Source organism: Pseudorca crassidens, chromosome 9 (genome assembly GCF_039906515.1).
Source record: "Pseudorca crassidens isolate mPseCra1 chromosome 9, mPseCra1.hap1, whole genome shotgun sequence".
In the NCBI taxonomy this organism is placed as follows: domain Eukaryota; kingdom Metazoa; phylum Chordata; class Mammalia; order Artiodactyla; family Delphinidae; genus Pseudorca; species Pseudorca crassidens.
Window position 1 is genome coordinate 7,527,285 of NC_090304.1, and position 19,157 is coordinate 7,546,441.

The window sequence follows — 19,157 nt, forward strand, 5'->3', positions numbered from 1 at the left end:
TGTCCTTCCTTCTGGGAGGATGCTACTCCCTACTCCATGTATGCTTACTCACGTGGTTTGCTTCAGCCAGTGGAATTTGAGCAGAAATTATTTTGTTTTAAGAACTCCAAGGTGGTTCTGCACTTCCCCTTTTCCATCTGCCCCGGGTCAGGTGTACCCCAGGTAGTGGCAGCCTCTCTAGCCTGGGGTCTGGAATAAAGAAGACATGGAGCAGACCCAAAGCTAAACAGTAAAGGACATGGAATATGAATAAGAAATAAACTTTTTGAAAAAGAATATATGTATAACTGAATCACTTTGCTGTACACCTGAAACATGGTAAATCAAATAAAATTCAATTTTTTAAAAATATTATTTTACAATCTTTTTTAAAAAATTTACTTATTTATTTACGTTTGGCTGCGTTGGGTCTTCATTCCTGTGCACCGGCTTTCTCTAGTTGCAGCGAGCGGGGGCTACTCTTCGTTGCGGTGCGCGGGCTTCTCATTGCGGTGGTTTCCCTTAGTTGCTGAGCACGGGCTCTAGGTGTACGGGCTTCAGTAGTTGTGGCTCACGGCTCAGTAGTTGTAGCTCGCGGGCTTAGTTGCTCTGCGGCATGTGGGATCTTCCCGGACCAGGGCTCGAACCCGTGTCCCCTGCATTGGCAGGTGGACTCCTAACCACTGCACCACCAGGGAAGCCCTCAATTTCTTTTTAAAAAAGGAGACTCTTGTTAAACAACATTTTCTCTAATTCCTCTAACAAAAAAAAACTTGTTTTTGAAAGCCACTGAGATTTTGGAGTTGGGTATTATTATATTGGATTTCTATTTGCTGCTGTAACAAATTACCACAAACTCAGTGGCTTAAAATAATACAAATCTATTATCTTATAGTTCTGGAGGCCAGAAGTCCAAAGTGGGTCTCACTCTGCTAAAATCAAGGTGTCAGCAAGGTATAATTCCTTCCGGTGGCCACCACATTCCTTGGCTTGTGGCCTCCTTCCTCCATTTTCAAAGACAGCAGAATAGCATCTTCTGACCCTGACTCCTTTCCCACTTTTAAGGACCCTTGTGATTACATTGAACCCACCTGGATAATCCAGGATAATCTCGCCATCTCAAGGTCCTTAATCATATCTGTGAAGTCCCTTTTGCCGTGCAAGATAATATGTTCATGTGTTCCAGGAATTGGGATGTGCACATATTTGCGAGGTCATTATTCTGCCTACTACATTTATCACAGCATAATTTCTACTGAGCTAACTAATATACTATTTGTAAAATAATTGCACTACAAGTTAGAGGCATATGTCCATTTACTGCGTTTTGCTTTATTGCACTTCACAGATATTGCATTTTTTACAAATCGAAGGTTTGTGACAACTGTCAACAAAAATAATGAATAAACAATCTATAATAGGAATAGAAGAGTTGTTTTGTTTTGTTGTTGTTGTTGTTTGTTTTTTTCTTGGCTGCATCGCACGGCTTGCGGGATCTTAGTTGCCCCTGGCAGTGGAAGCGTGGAGTCCTAACCATTGGACCACCAGGGAATACCCTAGAAAAGAGTTTTATTTGAGCCAAACTGAGGGCTAGAGCCCGGAAGCCAGCTTTCCAGATTACTCTGAGCAACTGCTCCAGAGAAGCATGATTTTCAGCATGGTTTTATGTCTTGCCAGAACAAAGAACATTAAACAAATCAGGAATACATTTCTTCACGGTTTCAAAAAAAAAAAAAAAAAAAAACAGACCAGCAAGTATACAGCAAGTCAGTATGGCCTTAGCATCTGGGAACCGGTCTTATCATCAAAGGAGGATCAGCATTGACATCCCAGGAAGAGAGGCATTTAATCATTATTTTAAACATGGACATTCTTTACTTCTGGTCAATGTGTCTTTTTATTTAATAATTAAAGCAGATGTACAATGTATGTTTGATAGGCCACAAACAGGCTGTTTTTGTTAGCATAAAATTCAAGTTAACTCATGTATAAGCCAGAATGACTTCCCCACACCTCAATATGTGAACGTTTCTTTTATCACAGCCATGTGTCGAGCTAGTCTATCAGTGTAATTTTTTCAACAGCATTCACTCACTGCGTGTCTTTGTGTCACATTTTGGTAATTCTTGCAAAACTTCAAACTGTTTCATTATTATTATATTTGTTATGGTGATCTGTGATCAGTGACTCTTTGGCTCCGTTGGGTCTTCCTTGCTGCGTGTGGGTTTTCTCCAGTTGCGGCAAGCAGGGGCTACTCCTCGTTGTTGTGCACGGACTTCTCACTGCGGTGGCCTCTCTTGTTGCGGAGCACAGGCTCTAGGCTCACAGGCTTCAGTAGTTGTGGCACACAGGCTCAGTAGTTGTGGCGCACAGGCTTAGCTGCTCCGCGGCATGTGGGGTCTTCCCGGACCAGGGCTCAAACCCGTGTCCCCTGCATTGGTAGGTAGATTCTTAACCACTGCGCCACCAGGGAAGTCCCTGTGATCAGTGATTGGTGTTGCTATTTCAAAAAGACTATGACTCCCTGAAGGCTCAGATGATGGTTACCATTTTTTAGCAATAAAGTATTTTTAAATTAAGGGTATGTACATTTTTTTAGACATAATGCTATTGTACACTTAATAGACAATAGTAGAGTGTAACATAACTTCTATATGCACTGAAAAACCGAAAAATCTGTGACTTGTTTTATTGTAATATTCACTTTACTGCAGTAGTCTGGAACCAAACACACACTATCTCTGAGGTATGCCTGTATTTATAAAAGATACATATAAATATAAGGATATAAAACGTTTGGAAACAGAAGGATGGAAAAAATATCAGGCAAATGCTTACTAAAAGCTGGAATAGCTACACAGTATTAGTATCAGAAAAAAATAAATTTCAGGTTAAAAGCATTACTAGGGAGAAAGAGCATGCTTACTTAGTGATTTTTAAAATACACAGCAATTTTAAATTTATTTATTCTTAATTTATTCTTAAAAGTAAGATTAACAAGCAATAAAGATTTATATAGAGAGAATAAAGCCACAAGGAAAAGCAGATTAAATCACAATCTTATTTGTAGATTCTATGGCACATGCAGGCAAAAAAAAAGAAAAAATTAGCAATGGTATAAAAGATATGAAGAATATGGTTAACAAATTTGACCTAGTGGACCATTGCACCTAAATGCAGAACAGTGTATGCAGAACATCTCCCAATAAATCGATCAAATTCTAGATCATCAGGCAACTGAACTAATTTCAAAAAGTTAAAATCATTCAGTCTGTGATTTGTTTGTTTTTTTTTACCACAATATAATTAAGTTAAACATCGTCAACAGACAGATTAAAAAAAAATCCTACCTATTTTGAAATTAAGAAATATTTTATGAGATGTCTGGGCCAAGAGAAAAAAAACCACAACAGAAATTAGAAAATAGATTATAAATTTGTGTTGTTTTAGATTACAGTCGTAATGAAAATATCGTATATCCATGTTGGAGGACCCAGCTAAAAATTCTTAGAGAGAAATTTATGACCTCAACTGTATATATTGGAAAATAAGAAAGGGTCCAAACAAATGAGCTAAACTCCGTCTTTAAAAGTTACAAAGGAGGGGGACTTCCCTGGTGGCGCATTGGTTAAGAATCCACCTGCCAATGCAGGGGACACGGGTTCCAGCCCTGGTCTGGGAAGATCCCACATGCCGTGGAGCAGCTAAGCCCGTGCGCCACAACTACTGAGCCTGCGCTCTAGAGCCTGTGAGCCACAACTACTGAGCCCGTGGGCCTAGAGCCTGTGCTCCGCAGCAAGAGAAGCCACCGCAATGAAAAGCCTGGGCAGGGCAACAAAGAGTATCCCCTGCTCACCACAACTGGAGAGGGCCCGCATGCAGCAGCAAAGATGCAACAGAGCCAAAAAGAAAAATAAATAAATTAATCAATTCATTTAAAAAAAAACTTACAAAGAAGGGACTTCCCTAGTGGTCCGATGGGTAAGACTCCGGGCTCCCAATGCAGGTGGCCCAGATTCGATCCCTGGTCAGGGAACTAGATCCCAGCATGCATGTTGCAACTGAGAAGTCCACGTGCCACAACTAAGACCCAGCACAGCCTAAATAAAAATATATATATTTTTTAAAGTTACAAAGGAAGGGGAATTACCTGGCGGTCCAGTTGGTAGGACTCCGCACTTTCACTGCTGAGGGCTCAGGTTCAACCTCTGGTAGGGGAACTAACGCAGCCAAATTTAAAAAAGAAAAAAAAAATGTTCCTCTGTAACTTTTTTTTGAGTTTCAAAGGAAAAGCAGCGGGACTTCCGGGGCGGCTGCCTATGTCCCCATCTCTCAGTGCTTCCTTCCCAAGCAAATCGAAACAAGAATGGGAAATAAAACTCTGCCATAGCCTCAGCATAACTTGAAAGCAGAGAATGTCCGAACTTCAACATAACTGTAAATAAAAAGAAAGCCCCCCACAGGGCTGTGCGGACCTCTTGTGCTCCAGCCCCACACAGCCCTACCACCAGGCTCTGTACCAAGATAAACGGGGAAGAGACAGAAGAGGGGAGTTGGCAATAGGGCCCAAGGTCGATCTAGAACCTCCATCAGGAAGACGATGTCATCTGCAGTCTGTAAATAACAAACAGGAAAATGTCCTGGGGGATCAGCGTGCAGACTACAGGGAAGGGACTAAAAGATATGTGGGATTTGAAGCGTCAGTCTTTAAAATACATAGGTTCTGGGAAAGGAAAAAGAAAAACACCAAATGGTCGAAGAGTCTTTGGGCAATTGAGTGATGAAGGGGGAAAAAGCAAAAGGGAAAAATTTAGGGTCTTGCAAGACAAAAGAGAAACAAACAAAGAAACTGGAGGACACAAACCCCTTTCCCCAACCAGACAAACAAATTAAAATGCACTGAAGTAGGGCTTCCCTGGTGGTTCAGTGGTTGAGAGTCCGCCTGACGATGCAGGGGACACGGGTTCGTGCCCCGGTCCGTGAAGATCCCACATGCCGCAAAGCGGCTAGGCACGTGAGCCATGGCCGCTGAGCCTGCACGGCCAGAGCCTGTGCTCCGCAACGGGAGAGGCCACAACAGTGAGAGGCCCGCGTACCGCAAAAAAAAAAAAAAAAAAAAAAAAAAATGCACTGAAGTGTCTGGACTTTGCTATATTGACATAAGAGTGTGCTATAGAGCTAGGAATCTTGTAAAACACCCCAATATCACAAAAAATGAACAAGAAAAGGAGTAACAGATCCATCTGGAACTATTATTAAAAACCAAAAAATAGTCAGAAAATAAAATCCAGTACACATTAACTGAGGAAATTTCCCCCTGAAAAAAAACGACCATAAATCCAAAGAAACAAAATATCACAAAAAATTAATCATATATTAGGTCACAAAGAAATCATCAGTAAGTTGAATAAAATGGAAATATTATAAACAATAGTCTCTGAGCAGAATGTAATAAAATGAGAAATCATTAACAAAGACAAAAACAAATTAATTAGGTGAAAAACTGGAATATAAAATTCCAAAAAATAATGATAATGAAAATACTACATATCAAATTCTATGAGATACATTTTTTAAAATAAAGTTATTTATTCATTTATTGCTGGCTGTGTTGGGTCTTCATTGCTGCACATGGGCTTTCTCTAGTTGTGGCGAGCAGGGGCTACTTTTCATTGCGATGCAGAGGCTTCTCATTGCGGTGGCTTCTCTTGTTGCGGAGCATGGGCTCTAGGCACATGGTCTTCAGTAGTTGTGGCAGGTGGGCTCAGTAGTTGTGGCTCAGGGGCTCTAGAGTGCAGGCTCAGTAGTTGTGGCGCCCGGGCTTAGTTGCTCCGTGGCATGTGGGATCTTCCCAGACCAGGGCTCGAACTGGTGTCCCCTGCATTGGCAGGCGGATTCTTAACCACTGAGCAACCAGGGAAGCCCTATGAGATACATTTAAAGCAATGATTAGCATAACATTCATAGGATTAAACACGTATATCATTAAAAGTAAAAGAATGAAAAGAAATGAGTTTAATTCCCAGCTCTAAGAAAACTAGAAAAAGAACATCAAAGTAAACCAAAAGAAAGCACAAAGAGGGAAAGAATAAAGATAAAAGCGAAGATTAATGCCGTAGAGAACAGAAATTAGGCCTGAATATTTGGAAAAATTAACAAATAGACAAACAACTAGCTAATTTTTCAAGAAAATGGGGGAAAGCACACATAGAGCAAATAAATGACAAGAGGAAAATAACCATGGGAACAAGAAAATTTTTTAAAAATTTAAAATGAATTGGGATGATTGGGAGATTGGGATTGACATGTATACACTAATATGTATAACGTAGATAGGTAATAAAAACCTGTGGTATAAAGAATAAATAAAATTCAAAAATAAATAAATAAATAAATTCACCTTAAGCAAATACCACAGTAGTAATTGTTGCAGGCGTGAATCATTGATGGATGCTAAAGTTAGTCAACAAAAGTATGATGAGAAACAAGGTATTTGCATACACTCAAAGTATCTCCCCCCCGTGATGTTTACTCATCACAAATGGAAAAAGAGAAACCTGGCAGACACCACCCTAACCAAGTGATCAATGTTAACATGACCAGTAATAAAACAAACCTACATCATATACCGTCCAATATGATTCACTGAGAAGCACACATCACTTCCGTTTTATTCTTTCTTTTTTAAATTTTATTTATTTTTGGCTGCGTTGGGTCTTCGTTGCTGCTGCACGCTTTCTCTTGCTGCAGCGAGCAGGAGCTACTCTTCATTGTGGTGCGCAGGCTTCTCATTGCAGTGGCTTCTCTTGTTGCAGAGCACAGGCTCTAGGTGTGCAGGCTTCATTAGTTGTGGCATGCAGGCTCAGTAGTCGCGGTGCGCGGGCTCAGTAGTTGCGGCAGGCAGACTCTAGGGTGCGTGGGCTTCAGTGGTTGTGGCGCACGGGCTTAATGGCATGTGGGATCCTCCTGGACCAGGGCTCGAACCCGTGTCCCCTGCATTGGCAGGCGGATTCTTAACCACTGCGCCACCAGGGTAGTCCCCACTTCTGTTTTATTCTTCTCCCAAATGAATAACCTCAAAGTAATCATTACAAAACCTCTGATAAATCCAAACTGAGGGATACTCTACAAAATAACTGGCCAATACTTTCCACAAGTGTCAAGTTCATAGAAGAAAAAGAAATCTGAGATGTTTCCCCAGATTGGAGAAGACCAAGGAGACAGGACAGCTGTGGTAGCCAGCCTCCCAGGTGGCCTCTGAGTGAGCCTGGTATTCACGGAATAGGGTTGACCCATTTACCAATAGGACGTTGTGGAAATGACACCCTGTGATTTCTGAAGCTAGATCATAAAAGACTTCGCAACTTCAACCTTACTTTCTCTGGGAGAAGGCAGCTGCCTTGTCATGAGGCCACTCAAGCATCACTATGGAGAGACCCACGTGGTGAGGTACCAAGGCCTCCTGCTCTTCTGTGAATAAGCCATCTTGACAGCAGATCCCCCAGTCTGGTTAAGACGTCAGATGACCTCAGTCCTGGCTGACATCATGAGTACAATGTCATCAGAGACCCTGAGCAAGAACTACCCAGCTAAGCAGCTCCCAAATTCCTGATCCACAGAAACTAGGAGATAATAAATGTTTGTTGTTTTAAGCTGCTAAGTTTTAGGGTGTTTATTACACAACAATGAATTACTGATTACACGCAATTTGGAATCCTGATTGGATCCTGGTCCCAGGCATCAGTGGGACCACTGGCACAATTAAAATGAGATATATCGATTAGCTAATACCAGTATATCGCTGTTAATTTCCTAGCTTCAACAACTGTCATATGCTTGTGTAAGATGTTCCCATCAAAAGAAGTTTGGTGAAGGGTATACAGGAATTCTGCACTGTTTTTGCAATTTTATGTAACTCTAAAGTTATTTCAAAATAAGTATCTTTTTAAAAAGAGCAGAAAAATATACCTAATTAAAAATAGAAGGAATAAAGTAATAAAGAGCAGAAATTAATAGAAAACATATACTAATGGAAAGAACCAGAAAAGTCAAAATTTGGTTCTTTGATGACACCAATAAAATTGACAAACTTCTGACAAGATGCATTCAGAGTAATTTTTAAAAGAGAAGGCACAACAAAAACTGAAAATAAAAAAAAATTAATAAAACAGAAGGCACAAATTAACTAACAGGAATAAAAAGGGAGATACGTTCGACAATAAAAATATGAAGATATTATGAACAACTTTATGCCAACTTTTATACTTTATTACAATTTAACTATTTATATTTATATAAAGATAGACAAGTCTCTGTAGAAAAATAAAACTCAGCAAAACTAAAACAAGTAGAAATATACATCCTGATTAGTCCTATAATATTAAACAAATTGAATCAGTAGATAAAATCTTACCTCAAACATATAGAATGGATACACAACAAGGTCCTGCTGTACAGTACATAGAACTATATTCAAGATCCTATGATAAACCATAATGGAAAAGCATATTTTGAAAAAAGAATGTATATATATGTATAATTGAATCACTTTGCTGTAGAGTAGTAACTAACACAACATTGTAAATCAACTACACTTCAATAAAATAATTTTTTTTAATCTTATCACAAAGAAAACCCCAGGCCTATATGGCTCCAACAGTAAGATTAACCGAACATTCAAAGAACAAATAATTCTATCTTGTACAAATCCTGCCAGGGTATATAAACAGAGGGACCTTCCCTCTCACATGTCATAAAGGTAGCATACTTGATACCAAAAGCTAAAACAGAAAGAAATACTGCAGGCTCATAGACACGGATGTACAATACCCTAAGCAAATGATTAAACTGAACCTGGTAATATAGAGACAAGATAACACACAGTGCCCAAGTTGGATTTACTCCAATACTGCAAGGTTAGAGACAAGGAAATTAATGTAATTTACCCCCTTCATAGATTAGAGGAGAAAAATTGCACCATCTCAATGAATGCCGAGGCACATCTTGCCTTGCCCAGTGATACAGATCCCATGGGGCCGTAGGCGACAAGTGGTTAAAGCAATGGGAGGGGCAGTGGCTGGGCGGAAAGTCTGAGCCAGTTGCTGAGGTGGATCAAGTTATTGGCAGCTTTACCTGGAGTGTAGTCAATTTTGCACTGAAGGGACTTCCCTGGTGGCGCAGTGGTTAAGAATCCGCCTACTGGGCTTCCCTGGTGGCGCAGTGGTTGAGAGTCCGCCTGCCGATGCAGGGGACACGGGTTCGTGCCCCGGTCCGGGAAGATCCCACACGCCACGCAGTGGCTAGGCCCGTGAGCCATGGCCGCTGAGCCTGCGCGTCCGGAGCCTGTGCTCCGCAACGGGAGAGGCCACAACAGTGAGAGGCCCACGTACCACAAAAAAAAAAAAAAAGAAGAAAAAAGAATCTGCCTGTCAATGCAGGGGACACTGGTTCGAGCCCTGGTCCTGGAAGATCCCACATGCTGTGGAGCAGCTAAGCCCATGCACCACAACTACTGAGCCTGTGCTCTAGAGCCCGTGAGCCACAACTACTGAGCCCGTGAGCCTAGAGCCTGTGCTCTGCAACAAGAGCAGCCACTGCAATGAGAAGCCTGCCCACCACAAGGAAGAGTAGCCCCCACTCTTTGCAACTAGAGAGCCCGTGTGCAGCAATGAAGAGCCAACGCAGCCAAAAATAAAGAAATAAATGTATATTAAAAAAATTTTGCACTGAAAAAGAAAATCCTTTCAATAATTAACTGGAACATTTTTGTAAGCATATTTATAATAAAATAACCACTTGGGTTTATGAGAAAAATAAAAGCAAGGTAATGAGTTTAAAAACAATTAATATTTAAAAATAATAGGGAACTTCCCTGGCGGTCCAGTGGTTAAGACTCCCCGCTTCCCCTGCAGGGGGTGTGGGTTCCATCCCTGGTTGCGAACTAAGATCTCATATGCTGAGTGGCTCGGCCAAAAATTTAAAAAATAAAATTAAAAAAAGGATACATCTGAAGGAATACACTATATAAAGGTATTTTAAAAAATAATAAAATTAGGGGTGTGGTATCTTGTGGTGGGAGACGGAGACGTGATGGGAGACGGCGATGTTGCTAATAGTCTGTTTCTCAAGTTGGGTGTTTATTATTTCACTCTATTGCTTATGTATATTTGACATCGATTATTTTGTACATATCAAATATTGCATTATTTTACAAAGTGAACTCAACATGCTGCCTTGTAAACCTGCTGTCTCTGGGATTCCCCCGTCCTTGAGAATAATTCTACCTTCCACATAGAAGACAGGGCCCGCTGGGGCCCTTTCCCTCCCCTCGGCCAGCCCGCTCCCCCCGCGACACACACACACACACACACACACACACACACACACACACACACACACTTAGCCAAATGCTGCCTCCTGGCCCTTCATACCTTCAGCATCTCTGTCCACCCTGCCCAGCCCAGAGCGGGCTGTCTTTATCTCTCCCTGAGCGGCTGCAGCAGCTTCCTGACCACTCTTCCAGCTCCAGCTCATGCTCCCCTCCCTCCTCCAGGCCGGCGCTCCTGCGGAAACCCGCAGTTTCTTCCCACTGACCCTGGATAAAGTCCTAAGAGGCTGTTTACAAGACCCTGCGCCATCTGGCTCCACCCACCTCCTCAGACTCATTTTCAGCCATTCTCAGCCTCTCTCCCCAAGCTCCAGGGATTCTCTTTACTTCCTAAAATACACCCAGACTTTCAGGCCAGAGGTCTTCCCACGGACCTTTATTCCTTTCTCCCTTCCTACCTTCTAATCATCTTTTGGTTCCATCTTAAAAGTCAGTTCCTCATCCCATTTTTCATTACTTTTTATTATTCATGGCCAGGTATGGCCTTTGAAAACCTCCCTCTCTTACGATCTGCCTCACTGTCATTTGACTTCCAGCCAAATGCAGAATATTTCCAGGTAACTCCAAGGGTCCCTAGGGAATGGTAGGGCCACCAGATACAAGGAGCCTGGGTTCTTGAATTACCAGGGAGAAGCCCACCCTCCAATCGCTCCTCACTCTATCCAAGACACCTGGGGTATTAGTTAACTATTTGTGTAAAAATTACCCCAGAACTTTGGGGTTTAAATTTTTTCAAAAAGCATTTCATCTCGCTGTTCTGTGGGTCAGGAATTCAGGAGCAACTTAGCTGGGAGGTTCTGACTCACAGTCTCTCATGAGATTTGTAGTGAAGTTGGCCAGAGCTGCAGTCGTCTGAAGGCCTGGCTGGGGCTGAAGGATCCCCTTCCCAGGGTGTCACTGCCATGGTTGTTGGCTGTTGGCCTCAGTTCCTCAGCATGTGGACCTGTCCATAGGGCTGCTTGAGTGTCTTCATGCCATGGCGGCTGGCTTCCTCCAGAGCGATTGACCCAAGACAGAGCAAGCAGGAAGCCAAAGTGCCTTTCGTGACCAGGCCTCCAAAGTCTCACACCATCACTTTTGTTCTATTCGTTAGGAGCAAATCACTGAGTCCAGCTTATACTCAAGGGGAGGGGAATTAGGGTCCACCTCTTGAAAAGAGAGGTATCATGAATGTATGGACATATCCTAAAACTACCACGCCTAGGAGACTCCAACTCTGGCTGCACCCTTCCATCCACCTACTTAGTACCTGCAACAGAGGAGAAAACAAATCAGATAACCAGAGGGTTGCTTCACTTTGAACTCAGGGCTCTAAGGTCATAAAATTCTTTGGACACTCATGCTTCCTGGCACTCCTAATGCAGCTCGATACAAAGTTCCTACTCCCTCTTTCTGAGATAACTAATCACAACTTCTCACTCCTCACCTCCAACACTCTTTCTCTTTTCCTGCCCCTGAATCTACCTGAATCCACATCTGTACACACCTCCTGCTCAGATAGAACTGTCTGTCCTCCTTTCAAACACTCAGGGTCCTCCTCATCTGCCCCACCTCCCCTACCCTCTTGATTTCCCAAAGTCTTCACTTCCCTGTGTGTTTCCTTGTGTATTTGTTGTCTTTTATTGACTGTACACTCCGTGAGGGCAGGGATTTTTATCTATTTTGTCCACAAATGCATTCTCTACACTTAGAACAAGGCCTGGCTGATGGCGGGGACTCACTATGTACTTGTTGGATGAATAAACAACTGAATCCATGGGAAGAGGGAAACTCCATCTATTCTAAGGGGAAGGAGACAGCAGCAAGCGAGAAGTAGGAGGAAAGGTGTGTGCCCCAGATTTCTTACCCTGGGCAAGAAGGCTCAGGAGGGCGGAAGGTGTCTTTTTACTCACACCTGAGTTCCCAGCACCCAGCCCCGTGTCTGACACATAACAGATTCCATTAAAAGTGTGTTGATTGGCAGGGTGCCAGCTGACTACCCAAGCCACACCTTTCTTTGTCTGAACTAGACTTGGGTGATAGGTGCTGTCCCCTGTAATGTATGTCCCTTTCCCTGAAGCCCATGGTGGCCCGAGTTGCGTCCTGACATGGCCTCACACCTGGCTGCCTGCGCCCTTCAGCAGGCAGAGACTTGGGCTTCTGACCTGGCTCTGCCCTCCGAGGACGGCCAAGCTGTCTAGCCTTGTGGTGGCTGTTCCGCGGCTTTGCCCAGAGACTGTTGGGAATGACTCAGCCCCCTGACACTGCTTGAATTGGGGGGTGGAACTCCTCACAGGCACTGGGGGAGTGGGGACCAGGCAGTGGGACCTGGCAGCTGACTAGGAGGGCTGTGGTGTGTGAGGCAACCAGACAGTCCCAGCTCAGCCACTCTCCAGGGTGACTGAGCCTAAGTCCCTCAGCCTCTCTGAGCCTCCGCTTTCTCATGAATGAAACAACACGTTGTCACGGGGATTGAGAAAATGGACATGTTACAAAGTACACAGGGTGAGGGGGGGCTGTGGGATCACACTGCCTGCTTTAAATCCTGACTTTGCCTTTTCCTATTAGCTGTGCAAACCTTGGGCAAGTCACTTAACTTTTCTGTGCCTCAGTTTCCTCATCTATGAAACAGGCATGAGGGACTTCCTTGGTGGTCCAGAGGTTAAGACTCTGTGCTCCCAATGCAGGGGGCCTGGGTTCCATCCCTGGTCAGGGAACTAGATCCCACATGCCGCAACTAAAGATCCCGCCTGTTGCAACGAAGATCCCATGTGCCGCAACTAAGACCCAGCACGGCCAAATAAATAAATAAATATCAAAAAATATATCTACTCCCTTAGCAACTTTAAAAAGTATATTTATCGGTCTAGTCATGTTTTCTATTTCGTGTTGGGTCAGTTTTACACATCTTTTGTTTTCTAGGAAATTGTTACTTTCACCTAAGTTTTCAAATTTGTTGCCATAAAATTGCACCTACTACACCATTATTATTATTATTTTTTGTTAGAGGATGAATATTCTTTTTTTCTTTGGTTGCCGCCGGGTCTTAGTTGCAGCAGGCGGGCTCCTTAGTTGTGGCATGTGAACTCTTGGTTGTAGCATGCATGTGGGATCTAGTTCCCTGACCAGGGATTGAACCCGCGTGCCCTGCATTGGAAGGTGGATTCTTAACCACTACACCACCAGGGAAGTCTCCACACTTATTATTTTTAAATCTCCATTGTGTCTGTGGTTATCTCCCTTTTTCATTCATTATATTGTTTATTTTTACCTTCACTTTATGTTCTTGATCAGTCTTGCCAGAATTTTGCCTATTAGCTTATTCAAAGAGCCAGGTTTGAACTTCATTAATCTTCTCTATTTTATTGGCATCATAGAAGTGTTAAGTGTTCTGATCCACAGACACGGTATACCTCTCCATTTACTTAGATATTTAATTTCTCTTGGCAATGTTTTATACTTTTCACTGTATAAGTCTTGCATATTTTTACATTAATTTTATCATTAAGCATTTCATATTTTAATGCTCTGTAAGTAGTATTTTAAAATTTTTAATTTCTGATTGTTTACTGTATTTAGAAATGCAGTTTCTTTTGTATATTGACTTTCTATCCTACAACCTTGCTGAACTCACTTGTTAGTTCTAGTAACTTTTTTGTGGCTTCCTTAGGATTATATGTATAGACAATTATGTTGTCTGTGAACCAAGACAGTTTTATTTCTTCTTTTAAAATCTGTATGCTTTTTTTTTTTCTTGCTTTATTGCCCTGGCAAGGACCTCCAGTATAATGTTGAGTGGAAGTGGGAAAAGCAGACACCCTTGCCTTGCTCCTCATCTTAGAATTCGTCTAATTTATTGGCATAAAATTGTTCATGATATTCCCTTATTACCCTTTTAATATCTGTAGAATCTATAGCGATGTCACCTCTCTCAATCCTGATATTGGTAATTTGTATCTTTTTCTTTTTTTCCTGATCAATCTGGTTAGGAAGTCTGTCAATTTTATTGATCTTTTCAAGGAACCATCTTTTGGTTTCTTTGATTTTCTCTATTTTTTTTGTTTCTGTTTTCTATTTCATTGATTTCCTTTTTGGAGTTAATTACTTCCTTTATTTTGCTTATTTGGGAGTTAATTTTTCTCTTCTCTTTCTAGTTTCTTAAGGTGGAAGCTGAGGTCATAAGCAGTCCTTTCTTCTTTTCTAACATAAGAATTTAGTACTATAAATTTCCCCAAAATTCTTTAGTGGAATCCCACAAATCCTATGATGTGTGTTTTCATTTTCACTAAGTTAAAAAGACTTTCTAGTTTCCTTTTTGATTTATTATTTAATCCATTACTTCCTTAGAAGTGTTTTGTTTCCGAAAATTTTGGGATTTTCCAAGCATCTTTCTCTTATTGATTTCTAAGTTAATACCATTGCTGTCATAGAAATACTTTATGTGGATTGAATTCTTTTAAATTTATTGAGTCTTGTTTAATGTCCCCAAATATGTGTGTCATGGTAAATGTTTTATGTACATTTAATAAAAACATGTATTCTGCTCTTGTTGGGTGAAGTGTTCTGTAAATGTTAATCAGGTCAAGTGGTTGATAGTATTGCTTAAGTCTACTCTATCCTTGCTGGTTCTCTGCCTACTTGTTGTTCTATCAATTAATGAAAGAAGATTATTAAAATCTTTGACTATTATTATGGATTTGCCTATGTCTCCCTGCAGTTCAATCAGTTGTTACTTGTAATTTGAAGCTCTGTTATTAGGTGCACAAATGTTTAGGATTGTTATATATCTTCTTGATTGACTGACCCCTGTATCATAATAAAATGACCTTCTTTAACACTGGTGACATTCTTTGCTTGGAAATCTACTTCTTCTGTTCAGTGTGAGGAAAAAAGGCTCAGGCCTCCATCCTTAAGCTCAGGGCCTCTGCAAGTGAGATTTAAGTTCATTGCCAAAGTCAGCACAGGTTGCCAAGCCCCATGATGGGGAAACACAAAGCACTGTGGGAACACATGGAAGGGGCCCCCATCCAGACTGAGGAGTTAAGCAATGTTTACTGTGTTGATAATTGAAGAGAAAGACAGTCTTTGGAGAAGGAAAGGCCTATACAAAAGGTGAGAGTCGGACTTCCCGGGTGGTGCAGTGGATAAAGAATTTGCCTGCCAGGGCTTCCCTGGTGGCGCACTGGTTGAGAATCCACCTGCCAATGCAGGGGACACGGGTTCGAGCCCGGGTCTGGGAAGATCCCACATGCCGTGGAGCAACTAAGCCCGTGAGCCAAAACTACTGAGCCTGTGCTCTAGAGCCTGTGAGCCACAACTACTGAGCCTGCATGCCGCAACTACTGAAGCCCACGTGCCTAGAACCCATGCTCAACAAGAGAAGCCACCACAATGAGAAGCCCACGCACCGCAACAACGAAGAGTAGCCCCCACTCACCGCAACTAGAGAAAGCCTGTGCGCAGCAACGAAGACCCAACGCAGCCAAAATAAATAAATTAAATAAATAAATTTATAAAAAATAAAGAATCCTCCTGCCAGTGCAGGGCACACACATTCTATCCCAGGTCCGGGAAGATCCCACATGCCACAGAGCAACTAAGACCGCGTGCCACAACTACTGAGCCTGCATGCCACAACTACTGAAGCTCATGCGCCTAGAGCCCGTGCTCCTCAACAAGAGAAGCCACTGCAAGGAGAAGCCTGCACACTGCAACAAAGAGTAGCCCCCACTCGACACAACTAGAGAAAGCCCACGTGCAGCAACGAAGACCCAACGCAGCCCCCCAAAAGTAATTAATTAATTTTAAAAAAAAGTTGAGGGTCCCATTTGGGTCATGGTATGTATGGTGCATCGGGAGCCCCCAGAAATGGGGCATAGGCCTGAAGGGCAGTGTTTGGGAAAGGGAGGCAAGATATGTACTGAGGTGTCAGAGGATCTTTTTTGCCACTGCTTGGACAGTTAATAGGGAGGAGAGTGTAGGAAAGGAGATCAGTTAGGTGACTGTTGCATTTGCCCAAGCATGAGATAATGCTGGTCTGAACTAGGACTAGGAGATGAAGATGGAAGAGAAAGAATAAATTCTAGAGACACTCAGGAGGTAGACTCAATAGAACTTCATATTGATAAATGGAATATTGATAACTGGAATATTTCCTGCCATATCAGTAAACAAAGGATGTCACAGCCATCAACAATTGCAGCCCTCCAACATGAGCCAGTGAGCCCTGAGGAAGCTCAGGATGTGAAAACACAGGATACTAGCCCCAGATAGCTGAGGTGCATATCAAAGGAATGATTTCACTGAGCCCAGACTCTTGCATCTTCCCATACATAGAAAAGCACTAAATTCCTTAACTTGATATATCTGGTTTTCTTTAATTAACAATAATCTTTTGATGTTCAGACTACCTGCCCTTTGTTGCAAAGCTTCTATATAACCGGGCTCCCCCTCTTTGCCTCCTCGGCGCAGCTTCTCAGAGCTATCTGAAATGCTGTCTCTTGGGATACAGTCCTTACTTTGACCCAAATAAAACTTAACTTGCAACTCTCACGTTGTGCATCTTTTTTAAGCCAGTATCTTGCCTGATGTACGGCAAGAGACTCCTAATTGATCTCCTTGCTCCAAACGCTTGTCCTCCACCCCACAACATCCCACAGCACAGGAGCTGGAGTGATCCTTTTAGACCTAAGTAGGACATGTTACACCTCTACTCAACACCCTCCAATGGCTCATCATGTCACTCAGAGTAAAAGTCAAAGTTCCTATAATGGCCAACACCTTCTGGCCCTGCCCCCCTCTCCTACTGCTCACCCTTTTGCTATTTCTACTCCAGCCACATTCACCTCCTCCAACAAACCAGGACTGGTCCACCCTTACCTAGCTGCAACTCTACCCAGACATCCACTCAGCTCCTTCAACTCTTTGCTCAAATGTCATCTTCTCGCTGATACTGCAACCTGCTTCGAGCACCCCTCCACACTCCTGGTCCCCTTTGTTCTGCTCTACTTTTCCCCTACAGCACTTCTTACCTTCCAACATATTAGATAATGCACTTACATTATGTATATGGTTTATTGTCCACCACATCTACCAGGGTGAAACTACACAAAGGCAAAGATCTTTGCTTTGTTCACTGACATCCTAAGTTACTAGAACAGGCAGCATGGGATACGTATTTGCAGACAACTGAATAAATAACTTAATTACCAGTTTGGATGTGGGGGGCAGATCGAGAGGGAGATGGTGAGTGTGATGCCCACGTTTCTGGAGCTGGGGTTGCGGTGGAGGACTAGGGACACTGAATTTTTTTTAAAGCAGGAGACAGCCCAGCTGAAGACCTCATATGGGAGTCATCAGCAACAGGGCAGGGGTATTGAAACCACAGGAGCAGAGAGGATCATGCAGGGAAAGGAGACAGAAGTGGCCAATGTGGACAGCATTTAAATAAAAGAAAGGGGACAGAGACATAGCTGGGGGGAAAAGCAGAGGCATGTGGGGTCACAGAAGCTCAGGGAGGAGACTTTTAAGGAGAGAGAGGTTGAGTCAGGCAAGAACTGAAAGCTGGCTACTGGACGCAGTCACTAGAAAGTCATAGACAGCCTTATGGGGGAGCCAACTCAGTGACAGGTTACAAGCTAAACTGGTCAGGCCAATTCAGGTCAACAGGTGGTGGTAAAGGTAACTGAGGTTAACGGTACACGAATATAGGGTCAGAGAGATCTGGTGCCAATCCCAGGACTTGTTAAATTTCTGAACCTCAATTGGTCCCACGTAAAATGAGGATAGCACCACCCAGCTTATTAACTTTAGTGACTGATGATTAAATTAGATGATGGAGGAAAACGCAAGGCACAAAGTGGGTGCATTAGCTCCATTCTGTCAACGAGCCGACTGGGTTGGCTGCGAAGCAGACATAGACAGACATAGACAGCCAAGACCAGGGGGAGCTGCGCCTACGGCCCAGGAATGAATGATATAAGGACAGCAAAGCTGTAGGCTTGGGGAAGGGTGCGGGCATGCGACGTTGAAATCCATCCCTTTGCACAGAACACTCCCATCCCAAGATTAGCCGGAATGAAAGGTCTGCCTTCTCCTCAGTCCCAGGCACAGCTCCCTCTCGGAGTGCAACAAACGTCCCCTGGGGCAGACTCGGAACACCCGCCCACGGATTGCGCCTTTTCTACTCTCGGCCCACCCGGGTTGGACCCAGCCCTAGGCAACGCTACCTTCCGCCCCTAGCAACCGCTCACCTGCTTTTCTCTTTCGATAGGCCAGCGATTTTCCTTTCTTTTTCTTACTGGGCCGCGTAACTCTATTTCGAGCAATCAGTAGCAGCCACGGGGACCCAACTCACTCCCACACAACTTGGGGGTGATCTAGGAGGAGACATATGTTTCTTTCCTGAATCCAGTTCTCTTAGAAAGCATCTGATTTGTCAAACTGTTGTGAATCCCCCTGGAATGAGTCTCTAAGACACTTTATTTCTCTTAGGCCTGTAATGTCTGTTCCTTGCATACTCACCCCTCCAAATGGTACGGCCTGCACAAGGCCCCCCCCCCCCCCCCCATCCAGCCGCTTTGAGAGTCCTCCGCTAGGTTGAGTCCACTCAGAGGTGGAGACGATACCATCTGTGACTAATAAATAGGGAGTCTGTAATCCTCTCCGGATTGCCTATTCCCCTTAGACCACCTCTCCCATCTGTCGCTAGAACCGTGAGCACGAGCCCCAGTTGGGTGGTGGGACTACTATTCCCAGCACCGCGCGGAGCGCGCTGCGCGGGCAAGGGAAAGCGGCACTTGGTACGATCCAT

General features: G+C 43.2%; 1 long non-coding RNA gene across 3 annotated transcripts; it reads right to left on the reverse strand.

The window, feature by feature from the left end:
- Positions 1-1,353: 1,353 nt before the first annotated feature.
- On the reverse strand, positions 1,354-19,142 carry LOC137230006 (uncharacterized). Of its 3 annotated transcripts, XR_010945968.1 has the most exons (4): positions 18,598-19,142; positions 6,380-11,615; positions 4,130-5,903; positions 1,354-2,410 (listed from the first exon to the last, which is right to left on the reverse strand). It is a non-coding gene; the product is annotated as an uncharacterized lncRNA (long non-coding RNA). The 3 variants fall into 3 exon arrangements; XR_010945969.1 differs by having other exon boundaries at positions 1,354-5,903; positions 6,600-11,615; XR_010945967.1 differs by having other exon boundaries at positions 1,354-5,903.
- Positions 19,143-19,157: the final 15 nt, after the last annotated feature.